This window comes from Agelaius phoeniceus, chromosome 6 (genome assembly GCF_051311805.1).
Source record: "Agelaius phoeniceus isolate bAgePho1 chromosome 6, bAgePho1.hap1, whole genome shotgun sequence".
Lineage (NCBI taxonomy): Eukaryota > Metazoa > Chordata > Aves > Passeriformes > Icteridae > Agelaius > Agelaius phoeniceus.
Window position 1 is genome coordinate 46928109 of NC_135270.1, and position 19330 is coordinate 46947438.

The 19330-nt window shown below is 43.8% G+C and overlaps 1 protein-coding gene across 8 annotated transcripts in view; it reads right to left on the minus strand.

Moving 5' to 3' along the window:
• The window catches only part of FOXN3 (forkhead box N3), a 206447-nt gene that overhangs the window by 150941 nt on the left and 36176 nt on the right, over window positions 1–19330 (minus strand). Inside the window, exon 2 of one of the 8 annotated variants that reach the window (XM_054634465.2) lies at window positions 17308–17432. The exons of the other annotated variants lie outside the window; for them this stretch is intronic. The gene's annotated coding sequence lies outside the window, so the exon portion shown is untranslated. The remainder of the gene's footprint in view (window positions 1–17307; window positions 17433–19330) is intronic. 8 annotated transcript variants of the gene reach the window in all.

Sequence of the window (19330 nt, forward strand, 5' to 3'; positions counted from 1 at the left end):
TGCACCAAATGCTTTTGATATTCACTTTACTTTCTGTAGTTAAAAACCACCAGAAATTCAGCAAGTAACCCACTCCTTTTGCTCATCACCTTGTTCTGACCATCTCTTCCTAATCCAGGGCAGCCTTGCTGCACCTTCACCTCCCCCCAGCAAGCCCTCTTGCTGGTTACTGATCCATCACACTGTCCAGCAGATCTTGTAGCTACTAGCCCTTCTTGTAAGCTCCTAGTTAAATAAATTTGAAAAATAAATTAATAAAACAAAATTTAAAAAATAAATAAAACACCTGCCATATTCTATTAGCATTTAGCCCTCAAGCTCCAAAGTTGGTGTCTGCAGCCTGAGTTCATTCCTCTCCAACTTAGCCTGCTTTCTAAATGTCAGATTCTACCCAACCCTTCCTTACTCTTCCTCCACACCCTTTTTTCTGTTGGTTTGTGTTCAGGCTTTTTCCCCACACAACCAGCCCTACCTTTCCCAGCTGCTCAGCACTGCAGGTGTCAACCACCTAGACAACCCTGACCAAGCCTCAAAATCCTATTTAGTTTTCAAGATAATTATTAAGATAATTATGCTTTTTAGATAAAATTGTTTCCTTGCGGAAGAGAATCTACATCATCCAGAACATCAACATTTGTCTATGAAATTTCTTCATGGTATTTTTACTGATAATGAATGCCATCTCTTAATAATCCCCCAGGCCCTCTTTAGAGACAATTATTATAAAAACAGTTCTTCCTAATGAAGATGGAGTTACTAAGTCCAGAAGTTTCAAATCACTAATCAGGACAGCTGTGAGACTCTGTGCAGCAATTAGTTTTAAACCAGTTCTAAGATGAAGCTGGCTGGCTTTCTGAAAGGGAGGGATGCTGCAAGCCCAGGGATGAGTGACCCCTGTGGGGCTCAGTGTGTGCAGAGTGGGGCCTGCTGGCTCTCACACAGGACTAAGAGCATGTGAGAACATCACAGGAGGAAATATAGATTATATAAAACAACCAGAGCCCCCCATGCAGGAAGCAGCACAGGGAGCACCTTGGGGAGCCCTGGGGGCAGCCCAGCCCTAGGCAGGCATGGGAGGCAGTGCCCACTGCAGAGTCCTCAACATGAACAGACATGGTTGCAAACATGACAGACATTGGGATTCACCAGGATGTCCTGCACATCCTGAACAGCAGCCTGGATGTAAGAAACCACATCTCTAAAGAGTTCACCCCAGGAAGTAGTTCCTCCACACTTTTAAAGCCCATAGCGGAAGGATGGCACCTGTCTCCAAGAACATCATCTCATGCACTGGATGATGTTCAACAACACCATGCTAATTTAAAAAATTCCTGGACAAACAAGTGAGGGTCCAGTCCTTCAGCCCAGATCCTGCAGCTCCCAAGCCCTTCATTCAGGCAGAAGTCTCCTGCCTCCTTACCCAAGGACAGCATCAACAAATGAGTGCAATTAAAACATAGATAATGCATCTGAACATGTGCATTCCTCATTTATTTAACAAGCACAGTTTAGCTTTAATTATTTATGATAACACTTTAGAAGGAACTAGTAAACACAGTGCTGTAGACTCTATAAAAGTAAGAAAGCCCTTGCTGCAGGAGACTACTTCATGGTCTCCTGCTTGGGAACCTCTGCTGGGACAGGGACTCAAACCTCACCTAGCAGAGGAATTACAAGGTGCAAGAAATAGGGCAAATGAGAATACTGAGATTGTATTTGACTAAAAACCTTCCATCAGCATGAATGGTCTTATTCAGAGTTGTCTGTGTTGAAATCCTCTCACCTCACATGCACCTGCAGGATGGGTAGGTCCAAGTGGCTCAAGGAATCTTTAGATCCACTCACTCCTCCTCCCTGTCCCACCAGCAAAATCAGAACTTCTTGCAAATCAGTGCATTTACTGTACAAGTAGCTAAGGGGAAGGGGACACCTTGGTCCATTTGAGCCAGGCAATGTGGGATCAGACCCTGCCCCTAAAAAGCCCACAGCCCACATTAGGGCTGCAGACTGACACGCTGCACATGGCAGTTTAGGGCCATCAGTCCCAAGCAAAGCTGGGGAGGAGCTTTGGGAAGGACAGGAGGAGGGAAGGGGCCATAAAAGGAAAGAGCAGGGGAGGTCTGGACATGAGAAGAGAGAAAGAGAAGGAGCTATGAGAAGAGGGGTAGGAGCACACAGCCAGCCACCCCAGGAGCTCCTCTTGAGCATCACCTCTGGGCCAAGGCAGTGTGACAGTGTGACACATCTCTGGCCTCTCCCTTCCACAGCAGCAGCATCAGTGTTTGCTCCAGCTGCCCTGATCCCACTGCAGGCAAGGGATCTCCTGCAGCACATCTCTGGTACCCCTTTGTGGACTCCTGCCATCCTTGCTAATTCAACCATCTGAGGAGGAATCAGAGCTTTTCCATCTCCATCCTTGTTAGCAAAACCTCTGTCCCTGTGGACAGTGCTCACTGTCACTGCTCTCAGAGACCACTGGAAATTTCAGTGGAGGGCAATGCAGTAGGAGGGCCCATTCTCAGTTGCACTGCTGCCTGTCAGCTGCCACAGAACATGCTGCTCTCTCTTAGCCAAGATTAGTGAATCCAAAAAAGCAAAACAATGGTTTGAAACTGCAAATACTCCAAACTCACAGTCCCTGCCTTCCTGAGACAACTGCAGTGTGTGAAGAAGCTGTGGTGTCTACTGAAATCCAAGCGTACCAGCTAATAAAGATTGTCACACTGAGCATTGCCAGGCAACTTAGGACCCTTGAACTTGAATGAAGAAGTATGTTCAGCTGGTTTACATGGATCATTGGTGAGTAGATGAATAGTGTCTCTGCAGGCTCTGATATCCAACTCAAACCCACTCTGATGCCCAGGTGTACAGAAAGACAATGCAGCCCCTTCCAGAAAGCCATGCACAAATGCAGAGATATTCAAGTGTCAGTGTCAGGCCAACTTGGGATTGTTATTCACCAGGGAAACCTGAGACTAACTTCAGCACTTATCTGGAATCAATTCTTTTCCCCTTACTCTATAAAAGTCAGGCCTCTTCCTTAATGAAAAAGGTGCTATGCACACTAGCTTTGCCTTTTCTATATTTCAACTTAAAGTATCGCTGGCTGTATTTAATAGTTTCACTCCTGCAGAGCAACCTTCTGAAAAGGTCAAAACAGAACACTGGGAGCCAAATTCATCGCTGATACTACTTCATTGACTTCAGCAGCATTACACCTGGGATAGATCCAGCCCTAACTGCTTCCATTACTGTAAGTGGAAAAGAAGTGTGCTTGCTGTCTTAACTTTACTTTTCAATTGATCTGTTCTCTTCTACCCTGTGTGTTTCATTGCAATCAATAGGAATATATCTACTAGAGAAAGTTACGGCACAAAACATCTGAATAGCTTTTAAAAAACTTGTCTTCTTGGTTTATAATGAACATCAGGGAGATGAGAAGGTAGCAGGCATTCAGCCTGCACTCAAGTGCTTTATCTTTTAGAAGAGGACACATGTAAGCAGCTACAGTAAATAGTTTTATGTATAAGCTACATCATAACTAAAAGAGATCTTCCTTAAAGATCTCTTGACTGCAGGCATGAGCTGCCAGTCCTGAACAACAAAGTCAGGAGAGATCAGATATTACAGGGATGGGCACTATAAATGTTTATAAACAGTTAGATTAGGGGGGAATAAACTTAACTTCTCAAGGACTATGCTCACATTCATCATGCTTTCCTCTGCACCACACGAGCCATGCTGACAGACTCCTTCTAGGCTGAGGGAAGATTACAGGAATCTTATTTGTATTTAAAGTGATTGTTTTCCTTTCCAACCTTTCAAAGCTGCTTCCTTCAATTCTTCTTTACATGCCATGATGGCACTTTAACATTGTGCCAGTACCCATTGCTCTGGCTGAAACACCACCCAAAGCACCACTAGCTGAGCCATTTATAATGGGTGATTCTGGAAAAAAACCACAAATCAGTCTTCTAGATCAGTTTTGGTCAGCTTTGAGGATGTTATGAAACAAGATGACATCATCACACTAGACAGCTCTTAGCATTAAATTTTAGTCATGTGGCTCTTTTAACTTGTCATTTAGCATGTCACTTAAATATTTGAAGAAATATCAGAAATATCTATTATGCCTGCCATTATTCCAGGTTTTAATTTTTATTGCATTTCAGTGTCAGGCATCATTACACTGGAAGCTTCTGAAAGACACTATGAACTGTGCCTGGCAGTATGCAGGACCCCCCAAACTGGGACGCGGGATGGGTGATGGGTTTGACCAAGACATGGAACAAGCAAAACTAAACTGCAGATACATCACTCCAGCACACATATGCTATACAACATTTTTAGATGGGAGATTTGGATTTTGAGACATTTTACCAATGGAGAGGCTAATCTGGGCTGGAATATTACTGTGCTCAACTACAACCACACATCTCTTCTTAAGGTGGTCTCTGAAGTACCAGGCACTAGAGAACATCCATGTGTTACCTCTTCTACAAGATAAAGACCCTTTATCCCAAACTGGCAGCTTATGCACTCTCTCACTAACTCCCAGTTTCAAGGCTTTGTTGTGAAATTCAGTACCAACTCTATCACACAAACCCTTCACCATTTATCTCATGAAGCTCAGTCAGTACCAGTGACCAGGCCTCATGTGCTAATGGCTGTCATTTAAAGGTTGCTTTTAATGTAGAATCAGTCAAGGAAAAAGCAATTATTTTAAGGAATACTATTGTATTGATTTAGTTTGCATCGCTGGGATGTCTTTTCATAATGGATAAGGCATTCATGACCAGCCCTGTGAAAACAATCTTAAGATATAAATAATGAGGCAAGAAGGATTTGTGAAAGGGGCTTTTTCTGCTCTTTGTATTTGCTTGCTCTTTTTCTAAACTGTGTATCACTCACTTTAATGTACATATTCTGAATAGCTGTGCAACTGAGAGTAATTCAATTTTCCCACCACAATCAACAAAATGTTCTTCCCTTGATCACTCCACTTCGTACATTACTTTGTGGCCACTTCAGTGTCAAATTCAGCCTTCCCTGCAATACCCAAATGCTTCTAACACAATTTACAGCCTACTTAGAGACTACCTTCTTGGAAATAATGTTAATCAGGATAATTTCTCCTCTTACTTTAAGGAGCTCTTGATTGGGTGCTTTCAATCAGCTGTTAGCCAGAGTTACCTCAGAATTTCTCAACTTCTTATGGGGAAATGGGACAACGCCATTTAGCAGTCAGAGAGCATGTTTAATGGATCACGCTAATCTCAGGGAGGGCCTATGAAACTCTAATTTGTCAGGTTTCATTACATTCAATAATGAGTCTAATTTTCCTGAAGTGTTCTGCTCACTAGTAAATTATGTACCATAGTTTTGCACCCCATTTTCTCTAACTCTGTATTTGGAAAAATTGAAGGCATCTCTTTCTCCATGGCCACTGCCCAGAAGGGGCCTGAAAAAGAGGGGTTAAGAGCTCACTGTCAGATGTATTTATCTCAGAAGCAGGTATAATTCTTTGCAAACAGCTAAGTGTCAGTGCAAAACCAAGCTGATTCAGGGTAATAAAAGCACTTCTGCAAAGCTTTTAGGTGACACTATATCCCTCACAAGCTTTCTCCAGCCTTGCGTCCATTTTATCATCTGATACCATCATTACCTTGACCAATCTGCACATTACTTCCTTTCCAAATGGATCGATTTTAAACCAGCTCATCTGCTAATGCTCAGCGCAGGTTTGGGTGATTCTTCTATTGTTTCAATTATTTCTTTGAGGAAAATTCAATCCTGTTAAGCAAACAGTGCTTTTATCTCAGCTGAAGATGCGAGAGCTGTGGTCGCCACTGACAGATCAAGAGCTTCTTATGAAACCCTCCTTTCAGCTGTAGCACCCTCAAGTGACAGAGATGTCCCAGTTTAGCTCATTACAAGCAATAGACAGTGTTAACTATAACCTGGCACATTAAATAGTTGAGCTATTAAAATTAACCACATATTACTGGAGGAAGATGTGCCATCTCAGCAAATGATCTGGTGATCTCCCTGATTTTCATCTGCTGCAGCAAAGGAATGGCTTCCCATCAAGCCAAACAAAAGGCAGATATGCCTTCACCCCAGCTTCCAGGGGCTAATGCTGGTTTGGAGGGAAATGAAGCATTGATTGAGATTCAAAACTGAACCTGTCAGGTTTTCTCAGATGTCTTTGGAGATTTGGCTTAGCAGTCCATAAGTAATGCAGAGTGTGCAGATGAGAAAGCCCCAGGGAGAAGAGAGTGATCACAAAGGAATAAATAGAGCAAAATAGATGATCTTCCATTTGCTGCTTGTGGGGCAAGTCCACTGTACTTTCATACCTCTTCAGTCCAGCATAACTGTGCCTGTGTGCTTTCTGAACAGAAACTGAAGTGGTTCTGTCCACAGCCATTCAAAGTCCTCTTTATAAGGTACTATATCCAGAATTGGGGAAAAGTAATTCAATTATAAATGTCTGCAGTAACATTTTAAACTCCACAATCATCTTCCATGATAACTATATGTAAAATTTTGTCAGCTATGCTAAGGAACAATGTTTATCAAAATCTGCCATTCACAGAGTCCAATGAAGCATTGCTGAAAATAAACACCAGCTTGGTTTGAGATTCCTAATTTGCAGGTATCTTATGCCAGCACTTAGAAGATTTTCCTAGCCTTGCTCAGATATGCATGGAGGGCCCAAAAGAACAGCCTTACTGTAAGCATGAGACCAAAGAGAGTCACTTTCTGTTCATTACTGCCTTTAATACACAAGCCTCATGCTAGAAAGACCATTCTGTTGCCACCAGTGAAATCCTGAACACAAGACATACCTTTCCTACATGTGACTCTTAGAACTTGTCCAGAATAAACCAGGAGGAACTTAACCGCAAAAAAATGTCACCAGAACCCTAGCCAGATGACTAGCATCATTTTACTTGAATCTTTCTAGCCACCAAGAGAGTAAGCCCTTCTGGGGACTAGGAAACTAGCCCTGTCCAAATCAAGGGATTCAAATGCCTCTTAAACTTGTAAATGGCTGAAGCCAAATGCAGACTTTGTGGGTCTGCCCATCACCAGGCATACAGAGATGCCCTGGTATGCCAAAGCAAATACAGTAAATAACCCTACTATTTCTACATGGCACTATCATTCCTGATTCAAAAAAAGCTTTTCAAGTGAAATGTGCTTTGCAGTACCTGAATGCAGAAACAGCTTTCTGTTCTGCAGTGTTTTGCTAAAAATGTTTCAAAGGGCCCCTGGTTTCTGTGCCTGGGGCTGATACACACTCACTTCCACCAGCAGCCCCTAGGCTCGAGCCCTCATTGAGGAAAAAGCCAATTTGCTGTTCACTGCTTTAACATCAACACAGCAAGAATCAGAGCACTTCTGAAACATCCCCCATGATAGTGTTTGTGACTTGGGCACTTGGGAAATTCACGCCACTTTGAATGATGATGTTTTATTGGGAGAACATCAGAAGTAGCAAGACATCTTATATTGACATATTGGTTCCACTTTGCTAGACATACAGGATCAAAGTCATCCCTGGCAGAACTCCATAACCTTCAACAGATGGGATAAATTTGGCCCCATATGCCCGTAGCAGCTGGGGACTACAATTGTTTTCCTATTTTCAGCCATATTTTGAGGATACAGAGCCTGATTTTCTGCATGCAGAGCAACTTGAGATTTTGGCATATGTACAATATGAGGCAAACAATTTGTATTATCATACATGGGCCTGGTATGATTGTTAGGGTCATCTGCAGCACATACCTAAATCTTAAACATGTGCTATAAATAGCCTAGGAAGAATCAAGCTAGAGATTATTTTATCAGACACTCAGCAATCTGTTTGACTGCCTGTCCTGCTCACTAGACACAGCATCAGAGTCCCTTTTAAATGTAAAATTTTGTTTTCTTTATGTAGCTTCTCCTATCATCCATTGTATTCATATAGAGATATATATTCATATTTCACATTCCAAACTATTTACTATAGGCAACTACATCATTGCTTTGTTCAAATAAATTTACATAAATCATTATTAGACTGTTTTATCTTAGGAACTTTATTTTGCTCTCAGAGCACGAATTAAATGCATGCATAAACCAGAATATTTTAGAGGGAGTTATTCCTGAATTGTTTATGAGACAGTAGACATTTCCACCTAATTTTTCATTCATAATGTAATTTCTTTTGTTTTCTCTGTATAGTTAAAAACTGCACATCTAATTTGCTGGGGTTTCCCTGGAAATGCACAGTAGAATAGATGGCTGTGCTGCAATCTGTTCATCCATCAGCCAGTGCTTCCTTTGACTCACTCCACATTCTGCTCAAAACACTTTGTGGGAAAGGCCAGGAACAACAGTAAGTCCCACTTGCTGCTTGACATGATCGTATTAGGAGTAAACTGTTGTTGTTATCCAAAATTTGCAAATGAAGTCACTGGAAAATAAATCTATTTCTAGTAAACATTTCTGTGTTTGGATTAATTGAACAGAGCTCTCAGAGTCCTCACTAGCTCAGATTTACAGCACAGCACCCACCCATGCATCTTGTACCGAAAGGCACCGTTCTCGTTAGCCTTACTCAATTACAAACACACACGTCCTAATTGTGCTGGACTCATGGACCACAAGGAGTGACTGGAACAGAAAACCAGTGGCCACAGTCACCCAGTAAGTGCCCCTCAAGGCCAGCACTTCACCTTGCCCAGCTGGAAGGTGCAGCACAGCAGTGCAGCACAGGCTGTCCATGCCCTGTGCCCCAGGCTCACATCCACTCACCAGTGCCACAGGTGGGAGCTGAATAGCAACCAGCAGCCATCAGCTCTGTAAGAATCCTGTCCTGCTCATCTCCACCCTGTGCCCCAGAGTCAGCCTCCAGGAGCAGTCCCCTGCACAAGCACTGGTTTTGTGAGATCTGGAAGGCCCATGCAGGTCGACCTAGAGATACTAGGTCTCCACATCAGGCTGCAGACTCCCGTTAAAAGCCCAGCTGCAGCTTTTCCAGCAACGCTGCCACCACTCCCACAGCTCCCTGGTGTGCCACAGGATCTGACACCTCTGCACCACAGCTGTTTTGTGCCACAGACTTGATGAGAACTTCTGCATGACCCTTTCTTCCTCCAGAAAGGCAGTACACCACATGCCTGCTGTCACATTTACTCCACCTGTATGTCCTGTTGTAGGCATTGCTGGTATGTCTCAGCTGCCAGCCCATCAGCTACACATCAGTTTAAACAGACATGAAAAATGCAGCAGAAGCGGAGACACAGCTGAGAAGTCTGTATCAGCATTCAATGCAAATACCACCTGCCCTCGTGGTGTTTCACTCTTGATCTCAGAGATAAGAGGGAGTTGTGCAAGTTGTTGTAGAACTACATCTGGGTCAAGCTGGGAGTGTGGGAGAGGTTTAGGCCAGAGAATGCTTTCCTTCAGAGAGCATAACTTAGTGTTAGCATAGATAAATAACTCTGCTATTTGGGATAAAGGGTGGAGGGTGACCACAGAGGTTTTTTTAATGGAAAAACCTCTTTCAGGTCCTTGCCTTTCTCCTTCCTGAGCATTCCCGTACTCAGAAACCAGCAGAATTTCATGCAGAGCAGAAGAACCAAATCAAATCTCTGCTTTTACTTAATCTAAGTGTACAGCATATCCTTATGGGTCTGACCAGATCAGTTCTCAAACTAGCATATCACAGAAAATTGCATCAAATACAGAGGCTTCCCATCCCACAGCCACAGTAATACCATGTGAATAGCAAGTAACTGAGTACCGGGAACCCAGTGAAGCTTCAGTAATACAGCCATGGAAGATGGCAATAATTTATCATCTCTGCTGTAGTCTAATCCCAGATGCACCATTTGCTAATTTATTTCCATATGTACCTGGCAGACAGATTAATCAGCCATCTCTCTCTGAAACCTAGATTGCACTTTATCACTTTAGTAAGCAAGAGAAAACGAATGTACACAGCAAAATAAGAGTCCCTTACAGAGGAGCTTTGTCAACCTTTATAGCTTGTGGTTTCCTTTTTCAGCTTAACAATGGCTTTTCAAAAATCTAACACCCAAATCTACTTCCACATCAGTGCACTCCTCCATCTAGAGAAGCCTCTTTGCTAACGCTGGTGAAAATGAAGGCCGAGACAGAGAAGGCACATCCCTTAGATTTCTAGACTCAGCTGGAGACAGCAATATTGCCCAAGGAGAGGGCAGCAGCCCTGCACTAGAGCCAGGGCCATCCCCACAGACAGCAGTGACTCCTCTGAGCCAAGGAGGCTGTTTCTCTGCCACGGTTTGCAGAGTAGCAAAATCAAGATAATAATATTTTACAAAACATTTTGAGCTCTACTGAACTAATTACTATTATCAGCAGTAATGTGCTTCTGATACACTTAGCTCTTCTTCTGGAAAACTCCACAAAGGGGCCGCACTTGCTGGAGCCGAGCAGCTGTTAGCACTTCAGCGACGTTATTGGTAATAAATACAGCGTCAATTCTACGCCTGGTGCCCTTTAAGGATCTGTTTGCAATCCACTCTTTATTTTGATTATAAGACATTATCTGCATTAAACATAATTAGTCATATTATATCATTTGCCAATCTAAGTGCAGTCACTTGATGAGGCAAGATGGAGCTGAATGAAGGCACAGCGCAGTCTGAAGCCCAAGGAGACGAAGGGAGTGTGAACTGGCACAGACCCAGGCAGGACATGGGCTCAGGCATCCCCTGGCCACAGGGTTTTTGTGAGAAGGCTGTCACTTGCATAGCCATGCTGTGACTCTTCCTTGTGTCGGAGTCAGAGCAGGCACATATAAGATGTCATTATCAAACCATGGAAGAGTAATAAAATGATTGCTGAAAATGAAATTATTTATGAGCTTCAGTACCCTCGTAACAGTTATAATAATCAAAATACATAAATATTTGGATATGCTAGTGACAGATGGCGTATACTGGAATAATCATACAGAATATGTCAGCTTTCAGAATCAGCTTATTCCAGAGCTGGCATGTTTCAGGGCTTTCTGCTACTAAAATAAGCACCTGGTATTTGATCCTCCAAAAATGTATTTTCACAAACACATGGGTGTCTTTTGATAGAAAAGCTATTGAGCCTGTCACCCTCCACACACAGTACCCAAGTAACAGTGTGCTGCCATCAGCTTCCTCTGCTCTGCCTGCCTGTCGGCTGCAGAGGCAGTGGAGGCCTGTCTCCTCAGAGCTGGGGTTGTCAGGACAGAGTGACAGTGCCTTGCCAAAGTGTATCCGTGCTCTGGGCTTGATCCACACACTGCCAGCGAGACAAACTGCTCCATTTGCAGCCCCAGGAAGAACAACCCGACTTCTTTTGCCTATGCTCCTGTGTCGACAAGTTTGAAAAAATCCGGGCTTTGGAGGAGAGCTCTGGTTGGAAATTAATGTTCATTAATAATGATTAAAACAATTAGTGTGGACAAATATGTTTATTTGTGTTGGGCATCAATGAAGCAGTAGCCTGTGCCCCGGACTAAGAAACCCAGAGGGAGGTAAGAGCCGCAGGTGAAAGGACAGAGAAGAGCGAAGGCCATGTCCACGTGCTGCTCCTCCTGCCCCACAGCCAGGACAGTGTGGAACAGGCTGCCAGGCACAAGGGAATGGGGACACTGTGCCTGCACCCCCTCAGGGCTATTAACAAATGGCAGCCTCCTTCCTCCCTGGAGGAAACCCTTCCTCACCCAGGTGTCTGAGCCACCACTGGCCCAGGATTCTGCAGGCCACAGCCTCTCCTCAGTGACCCTGAACCATTTTGGCCATGGCCCCCCCAGGCAGTGACTCCTCTCCAGGAATAACAGTATTTCCAGAAAGCTGCTTACAGCACCACATAACGGGGCATTTTAGCAGACAGTAAACAGACAAATTTTAAAGATTAATAGGCATTCATTTATTATGTTACACTCTCTTCAGTTTTCCCAGACAATCAAATTGGTAAATTAGAGCCATAATTTTCCACCAATTAATACCAGATGTGACACATTTTGACATTAAAAGAGTAAATATAAGAGAACTGTCAAATACTTCATATTCCTAATGTAATACTCTCTGAATAGAAAACCTAAAATCCTCATGCCTCAGACTTATTCTGAAATACAGACACAAAGGATGCTGATGTTTCCAACTACTGCACGTTCACAGGCTGCGCACTGTCCCCTTGACAGCTGCTAACACCTTTCCCAAATGCATGTTGACTAAAAAGCCCAATCCCAGAGCAGTATTTATACCTGTAATCCAGCACAGGACATACTGTCACAACATCAGAGGAGATACCAATAAAAAGCAAGAGAAAATGCCAAAGACAAATGGGAATTATTGCATGTTTTCAGTGCAGTACAGGCAAAGCTTTAAGAAAAGAAAATTAAATATAAAAATCTTGTTTTAGTTCTTCTCTTTTCCAACAGTTTCTACACAAGGGCATTCCAGCATCAGTTCCAGGCCAGTCTGCAGAATGCCACAGTCCCAGAATTACACAGACTCTGTGTTAATACAGCTGATCAGAGCAACCAGGTCAAGGGGACCTGCTTGGCACACCTGGACTGGGGTACAAACCTGCTCTCTGTGGCCCTTTTGGTTCCCTCAGGCTGGCTGTACCCTACTCCTCAGGACCTAGAAGTGCTGCCAGCACTGTTCTGGTATCCAGTGAGGAGAGACATGAAGCTCTGAGAGAAATTAAAGCTCATCTCCTTTAAACTCTGATCAGCTACAGTTTTGGGGAGGTGGGAACATACCATAGAATAGCTCCCCTTTACTTCAATTATCTCCATACTCCCTTTTTCCATATAGTCCCAGTTAGCAAAGATTTTTGATAGGCTGAAGGTGACTATGCAAAGAAGGAAACATCCCCTTCATACACCACATTGCCCCTGCCAGGCCCTCAAGCAAACCTACCTATGAATTTTCCCCCTTCACACCACAGAGATGAACTGGGATCATACAGTCTATCATCAGTGTCGCAGAGCCCGCACTCTGTCAGCTGTCTGCCACAAATTCCAGTCGTCTCTTCCCAAATGCACCAGGCAACAATTTCTGCAGACAGCAGGTTTCACTACACCTTAAAATAAAAAGGGATTGAAAACAGGAGGATGCCTAGAAACAAGAGGTCTTTTCCATTGGTGGCTGCTTTTCAACCTGAGGAAGCAGGCAAAGATCCACCATAATTATATCCCGTTGGCAAAGCCATTGCAGTGAAAGGCAGCCGGGTGAAAATCACTCTCCCTCTGGTAGCTCCCCGTGCTCCCAAGGAACAGGCTTCCTACGCACAACCATATGGCATGGTTTGCCAGCACAGCCAGGGAGCTGACAGCTTTCCTAGTGGCCAGAACATAACCAGCCAAATCTGCTACTCAAATCAGAAGTTTTTTTCCTTGATTAGACGACATGGGCTTTGATGCATTTTGACCCAGATTAACCGGCTTCATCAGGCTCCAGAAACAAAGTTGGACTGGAAAGGGGCTCGGTTAAAATTGCAGTGACACTAGCAGGAATCTGCAGAAGGGTCCCAGAAGGGTTTTGGATCCAAAACAGACAGTGCAAAGCTGCAGTCAGCTGGCACAGGGGAGGACTAGTCCAACTGGCCCTACAACATTCATGATGGGATGAAATACAACCCAAGGCTCCAGAGTGATTACACAGCCTGCTCCAGCCTCTGTAGACACTTTCCTGGAAAGATATAAGAATAGGGCTTGAAGCAGAATTGGACCTCAGGCAGGAATATCCCCCTTCCAGTCTTTTCCCATAAATAGGCAGTGGGGGGCAAAGGGGAATGGACTTTAAATGGTTTTGCAAGAAGAAGCCAGATGAAAGCAAATCAGCTACAACTGAGAAAATCCAATCTACTTAACTGTCCTGCACAGAACTAATTTTGCCTGGTGCAGCTGTGACCTTGACAAACATCAGGTCAGTAGCAGCCTTACTATCTCCAAATGAAGGTAGAAGGCAGTCGTCCCTGAGGAGGCCTCCCCAATGTCAGAGAGAAAAGAGCTCTTTCATAAGGCACAGTCTCAGGATCAAGAGGCATGTTACAGAAAGATTACACTGCAAATCTAATCCCCTATCCCTAATGCTTAACAATCTGATACATGAACCTGCCTTTCATCAAAGAGCTGGTGATTGCAGTATTGGGCAATCTGAGCAATGGCTAGGGGATGGGGTTGCCAGCCGTGTTGGCCAGCTCAGGCACAGGTGGCTGGCCACACCAGCCCCTCCTGGTAAGGAGTCCTTACACACACGTTCATCCAGCTACACATTGCAGCACATCTGGTCAGTGAGTTTTAAAAAGGGGCCTAACATTTTCCACAGTTCTGGGACAAACCATCTCCTGGTCATCTTGTCTCCCGTTTTTTTCTGATGGGCACAGAATGCCCATCAGATCTGACTACTTTCAGTCTTTAATGTTCAAACTGACTTTTGACAGCCTCATTCACTCCTCCCATATAAGGCAACACAGCACAGGCCAGAAAGAGTCATCTTTGTTAACGCTTTCCACCCAAAAGGCAGGCATATACAAAAGGTAGCTGTGCAAGTCCCACCTGCAGAAGGCAGAGGTCCTGGCCAAGGGAGCCAAGTGACTTGTACCAGAATATGTTGGCTAGTCATTGCTGCCCCACTGAGGATGTGTTATTAACATGTGCTACTGGTGTCACCCCTCACCTTCCAACACGCACCATGTAGGGCTAAGTGGTGAGGCTGTAAGGCTTGTACTTCTAAGCTCAAGAGCCAGAAGAAAAAATTCTTTCATAATTTTAAATCAGGAATAAGCTCAAAACAAGGCAATATAGAAACACTGCCTTGAAATCAGAATCAGGCATATTAGCTACAACAAATTCCTTTAAAGTACTCAGAGCACATGGCCTAAAAAATGTTTAACGGCCATGTTTTCCCTGTAGGAGTGATCTCAGAGTGCACAGAAACTACCGGTGTCAAAGACCAATGGTTTTCAACCAGTGAACATACTATTATATACTGTGAACCCCATTTAAGTATCTACAAATAGGAATGGGAAGAGTAAACCTCTTGTCAGGAGGTGTAAGTTTGCTATACGAGGAACCCTCATCACCAGTAAAAATTTTTAAGTGTCCGCAGAGGAAAGAGGTGTAAAACCACTGCTGGAGATGCCTCTATTTGGCTATGGGACAGAGATTGACACAACATCTGCAGCTGAAAAATTCTTTGGGATGTTGATAAAATAATTTGGCCAAAGGGAGAAACATGCCAAAAAAGTTTCATCTTATTTTATTCCTTCAGTTCCTGTCATTTTAATAGAAATAAAAAGAGTTGATCACACACTCCACGCCTGCACAGCACAGGTAAGCACAGTGCTCACCACCAGCAGTGCTAGGGACAGCAGTGACCTTTTTTGTTATCACAAGTCATTCTTATTGCACCATTTGTTACCATATGCTCTTTTTGCAGGAGCTTGCACTCATGCTCTCTGAACACGAATCCCAGACTGTCATTCTGAGTGAGCAGGGCACCTCCAAATCATGGATGTCCTGGATTTGCCGAGAGATGCCTGCTAACGGATGGCTGGAGGTGAAAGCTGAATGGATTAAAACTAGCACTAATTCAGCAATGGAACAAACTACTACAGGAAGCAGTGATCTACACCTTGTCACCTCTGACATGTCAGGATCCAAATGCAGACAGCATTTAATAAAGAACCAGTTACTGGGTGTACTTCTCATCTGTATTATATAGGGTGTGATGCTCCCTAGCATTTTGAGAGCTTCTCCACTTCAGATCTGGGACTCTGTGACTCCTTGTCCACACACCCAGCAGACTGACTGCAGAGCTCATTTTATGATATATGAGAGATGTGAACCATTTTGGACTTTTTCCAAATCAGCAAGCTTTTTTTCCTCTAGCAATCTCCAGTCTGGAATTCCTCTGCTTCTGTTGGAGGAGTTCTTGGTGACTCACATGTGGATTGGGAGCTTTCTCAGCCCACAGCTGAAGGCAAGGGTGTTAAATATTTAATAAAGAGACAGCTTTTCTCCCAAATGTTTTGGATAAATAGCTGCTAAAAGAAACCAAAATACAAAAGGGTTTTAGCTGCTGGAATAAAAATCTCATTTTCCCTTTCCAACAATCACCAAGCTGCCCTCACTTGGGTTCTCTCCCTGGTGCCCACAGCTGTCCCCAGCTGCCACCACTGGCCCATGCCTGCACTCGGGAGGGAACCACACTTCAGCCAACCTCCTGCAGCCTTACCCATCCTGCAGCTAGGCTCAGCTTCAGTCACTCAAACTGTGAGGAGGAGGAACAGTAAAAGTAGCAGAAGTTTTAGCTGCAGTCTGAAAGCTGCTCTGGCCTTAGAAGTGCAGAGCTCCTGGCTGGGCCCACTAACAGCTGTTAGGCACCAGATATGGTAGCAGGGGCAGGGTGTTCAAGTAGTTTTACCCTGTAACTGTTGCCACATAGCAAGGCACGGGAGACATGCATCCTCACATGTCTGACTGGTTTTTAATAACAGGAAAGAAGTGAACATTCAAGAATTTCTGCTTGTTAATGTCCAATTAAGTATCAGTATTAAGGAAGAAACTGGAGCTTCCTAGGTCCACAGTTTCCAACATCTAATTATCTGCTAATTTTATTCCATATGAGTATTATGTGACTATGTTCTTTCTTTCCTTTCCATAATTACTACCTAGTAAAAGTACCCCAAGTTGGAATGCAAAAAAAAAAAAGAAAAAAAGAAAGAAAGGATCAAATTCTTGGATAATGAATTATAAACTCTGTTTGGTATCTGCCTACAGACATAGCAGGACGAAATCCTTATTTAAGCATCAAACAGGATTTATTTAGGCATTCTGTTATCTCTGTTGAAGTCTCAAAACAGCACATACCATTGTGCTGCTAAACCCTATCAGAGCTCCTGCCATATAGAGGTGATAAGAGGTATAGACACTGGGTCACTGCTCAGCTGAAGGACAGAAATGTGCTTTCTCTGTGGCTGTCCTCTAGTTAAATCCTCTGCTTTCAGCTTGAGGGTACACACAACCATCCTCAGTGTTATGTGTAGCAGCTGATGATCTCCAAGACCCTTTTTACTAAAAGGTCCTGAAGGTGGTTTGCACCAAGCATCCACAGCACCAACTTCTACCTCCCCAGTTCATTTGTTGGGAATGTGAAAATGGATGAATTTCAACTTGTGCAGCCTAGCCTTGTGAGCAAGGAGCTGTCAGTAGGGAACCCTGGGCTTTGGGCTGGACTGTCACCTGAAAGGTGCTGCTATAAAGGTTACCTCTGGCATTTATCATCCGCAGGGTGAGAGGCAAGACTCGTCTGCTCTGGTGAACCTTCTTCCAAGGCAGTGGCACTGCACAGATGCAATCAGCGTGTCCTGCATTGCTCCAAAGCTGTCAACATCTGTCAGGAATAGTAAATTTTATTTTATCTTGTTTGAGTGAAATGGGTTTCCATTAAAAAATATGTAAATAATGCTAAGAATAATAAAGAAAATTAGTTTAAACAGCATGGCAGCAATTAGCCACAGTTCTTACAGGGACTGGACAAGAACCCCAGCACCACACTGCTGCCAGCTGCAGCCCCAGCTCTGCCATCTGTGGGAGGAGGGTGAATTGGAGAAGAAGGCTGCATGGCTGTACTGGGTAAACTGCAGGACAGGACCCATAAATACATTAAACACTTCCTACTAGAACTCACACTCTATGACTGAAACTACATACCAACTCAAGCCAAAAATAAAAAACCAAAAAGGCAAAATATGAAGAAACCAACTTGAAAGCTTGTTACTGATACAAACCAAACAGAGGAATAATGACTAACTCAGAAACATCAAGCAGAGGTCAATGTCTGCCTTCCACTGTGCCTCACATAAATACACAGTCCCTTCTACCCGCTTCAATGGCTGCTTCAAACAAATCAAGCTCTTTGAGACACTTCACTAGGCTAAAATCACAAATTCTGATTTTGCTTAGGCACTGCTTCTGCAGCCTGGAGTCTCCCCATCTTGTTTAAGTACAGCATGTAACTGCAAGCAGAATGGCAGCAGCCTTTCTTGCCCCATGGTAAGCACCAGCACTGAGTGGGTCAGCAAAGATGGTCAGCAGCTCCTAAAAACAGAGATGGGCCCTTGCCCATCAGTAACCAGCCAACAGGAGCTAAATACCTGCAGTTACAGTCATGGGGACAGCTAACATGACACATACACCTGCAACTCCTTCTATCTGAGGATCTGTATGTATGAATGGTTCACCTTTCTATAACCTCTCCAAGGACTAAAATAACAAAATTTCCCCTCCCTTCTCCCCCTCCCCCACCAAATCTCTAATTTTTGCCCACTTGACTCAGAGAGGGAGACTTTCCTTGCACTATCTTCAAATATTAATAGTGAACTGCCAAGGCACATTTCTTACTGTGATGTACTTGTATAGCTCTGGGTAATTCCCACTGGCATTAATGAGAATGGCTTATATAAATCTCTTTGCCTCATCCCATAATCATGATCATGGCTTTAAAGAGGGCAATATGCAATTCCTGGGTCTCCCCACTACAGGACAGGGTAGTTCCATTTTCAAGTTCTCTGTATTTCACAGGTTAGTCAAGCTACTCCAGTCAAACACCAGGTTAGGGCATCACCCCACACCTGTACCTCTCACGGAGCTAACCTGCAATCACTTTCCTAAGGAAAGTAAAGTATTTTCCTTGCCTGGATGTACAACATTGTCTGAGCCATTCTGAACAGGTTGTTCTGCTTTGGGAATTTAAATTCCTGCTGGAAGGAAAAGCACAAAAATGCTTGTTTTTGTTTACAGTAACATCTCATAATAGCAGTTACCATTATCATAATTTCATGGCCCCTATTCCCTGCCAGGAGAGCTTAGAGGCCTTTTCTGGTGAGGGAAAATCTTCCATCTTACAGTGACTACCTTAATTCCAAGTGTTCATCTGAGGGCATTTGGTACCAGCAGGTGAATTCCCAGGTCCTGGGGCCTTGTGGGAGCAGTTGGCTCCTTCCCCATACAGAGAACTTCCTCAAGCCATCCTAGGAAGCCTCTTTGAGGACAAAGTCTCCCCAGTACTACTGGGATGCAGCAGCTCTGCACTGCTAAGCAGATACGTCTGTCTAATTCAGAAACAACTCTATTCTTGCACTGCAACAATGCCAGCTCATCCAAGTCCAATTAAACCCCCCAAGAATGATTCACAGCAAACTGAGCCATATTTACTTTCAGTTCATTATCACACTCACAACTGGTAATTTTGGAAATGTTATATTCTGAGTTCAGCAGCGGGCTCCAGGC